Raw genomic sequence first — 2,517 nt, 5'->3', positions numbered from 1 at the left:
CGGATAACTTTGCGCTCAACCGAAAAGCCATGAAATTCGACGTTGACGCTTTTAACCCCTCAAGTACGGTTTTGGCCATAACTTTCTCATACGTTGACGAAACTTCATGAAATTTTAACCACATATTCTAGTGAGTATATTTTAGCATTATAAAGCTTCGGGTCTGCCAAAAGTTCACTCAGAGGTACAAATTAAACATGTTGACACTTTTGGCCCCTATAGTTTGTAATTCCTCACTTTTGGGCATTTTCCGCTTCGTACGATCCATGAACCATCCGTTTAAGGTTATGAACATTATGTAGGGTTATCATAGAGTCTATTTATCCATTGTTGACACTTTGGACCCTTACGTTCCATAGTTTTCACCGTTTGTCACTTTTAGTCCCTCTAAAGTTTGTTTTCACATACCGGAACTTTATGACACGTGTCAAGACATTATTAGACGAAATTTTTCGAGGTGTTACATCCTCACCCCCTTAAAAGAAATCTCGACCTCGAGATTTACTGAAACAAATTAGGATATTTCTCTTGCATCGCGGATTCCACTTCCCACGTGTATTCGGGACCTCTACGGGCATCCCATTTGACCTTAACAATAGGCACGTGCTTCCTTCGAAGCTTTTTCACCTGTCGATCCTCAATCGACAAAGGTTTTTCCACAAACTTCAGACTCTCATCTATGTGTATATCTGTATGCGGTATAACCAGTGATTCGTCAGCGAAACACTTCTTCAAATTACAGATGTGGAACACATTGTGAATAGCACTAAGCTCTTCAGGCAAGTTTAACTTATATGCAACTGACCCGACACGTTCGATAATCTCGAAAGGTCCTATATATCTCGGGCTTAGCTTGCCTTTCTTTCCAAATCGCATCACACCCTTCCAGGGCGATACTTTAAGCAATACTTTATCACCTACCTCGAAGTGAAAGTCTTTGCGCTTAGGATCCGCATAACTTTTCTGCCTATCCCTGCAGCTTTCAAACGATCGCGTATCTGCACGATCTTGTCCGTCGTCTCAAAAACGATATCTGGTCCTGACAACTGGACATCTCCAACTTCTGCCCAACAAATGGGCGATCTACACTTTCTACCGTATAAAGCCTCAAAAGGTGCAGCTTTTATGCTGGAATGGTAGCTATTGTTGTAGGAGAATTCAATCAGTGGTAGGTTCTTATCCCAACTACCACCCAAGTCGATCGCACATGCACGAAGCATGTCTTCCAAAGTTTGAATAGTACGCTCACTCTGACCATCAGTCTGAGGATGATAAGCCGTACTAAAATTCAAACGAGTGCCCAACGATTGTTGGAAACTTTTCCAAAAATGCGATGTATATCTAGTATCTCTATCGGAGATAATAGATATAGGTATACCATGTAACGCTACAATCTTGTCGACGTATAATTGGGCTAACATATCGGAGCTATACGTCTCCTTGATGGGTAGAAAATGAGCTGACTTAGTCAGTCTATCTACTATGACCCATATGGTATCATTTCCCTTTTTCGTCTTTGGCAACTTGGTGATGAAATCCATTGTCACCATTTTCCATTTCCACTTGGGAATTTCAGGTTGTTGAAGCAAACCTGACGGCTTCTGATGCTCAGCCTTAACTTGCGCACAAGTCAAACATTTAGCTACATGCTCAGCTACTGACTTTTTCAAACCAATCCACCAGTAGTTTGCTTTCAAATCCTGGTACATCTTATCAGCTCCAGGATGAACGGAATATTTAGAGCTGTGGGCTTCCTGGAGGATAACATCCCGAAGTCCTCCATAAACTAGAACCCATATTCGTCCGTTTAGTCGTAGCATTCCATCTTTGTCGTAGGATAACTGCTCCTCAGTTACTCCTAACTTTTCTGCAGGATAGTTAGCTTCCAACACAGCTTCCTTCTGTGCAGCTAACACCCTTTCATTCAAATTATTTCTTATTTCAATGCGCTTGGCATTGATTCTGATTGGTTTCACCCTTTCCTTTCTGCTTAAGGCGTCGGCAACCACATTTGCCTTGCTTGGATGGTATCTTATCTCGCAGTCATAATCATTTAAAGTTTCCATCCATCGCCTCTGACGCATGTTCAATTCCTTCTGATTGAACAAGTGTTGAAGACTCTTGTGATCCGAATATATTATACACTTGGTTCCATACAAGTAATGTCTCCATAGCTTCAAAGCAAATACAACTGCACCCAATTCCAAATCGTGGGTGGTGTAGTTCTTCTCATGCACCTTTAGCTGTCGAGAAGCGTAGGCAATGACTTTGCCTTTCTGCATGAGCACACAGCCCATACCAGTGTGCGATGCATCGCAATATACTATGAAATCTTCTATGCCATCGGGCAGTGTTAACACTGGCGCGTTGCTCAACTTCTTCTTCAGGATATCGAAGGATTCCTGCTGCTTAGGGCCCCAATCAAACTTAATCTTCTTACGAGTCAACGAAGTTAGGGGCGCAGCAATTCTTGAAAAGTTCTCGATGAATCGCCTATAGTATCCTGCCAATCCGAGG

Source organism: Helianthus annuus, chromosome 5 (genome assembly GCF_002127325.2).
Source record: "Helianthus annuus cultivar XRQ/B chromosome 5, HanXRQr2.0-SUNRISE, whole genome shotgun sequence".
In the NCBI taxonomy this organism is placed as follows: domain Eukaryota; kingdom Viridiplantae; phylum Streptophyta; class Magnoliopsida; order Asterales; family Asteraceae; genus Helianthus; species Helianthus annuus.
Note: the sequence above shows the minus strand (reverse complement) of the source record.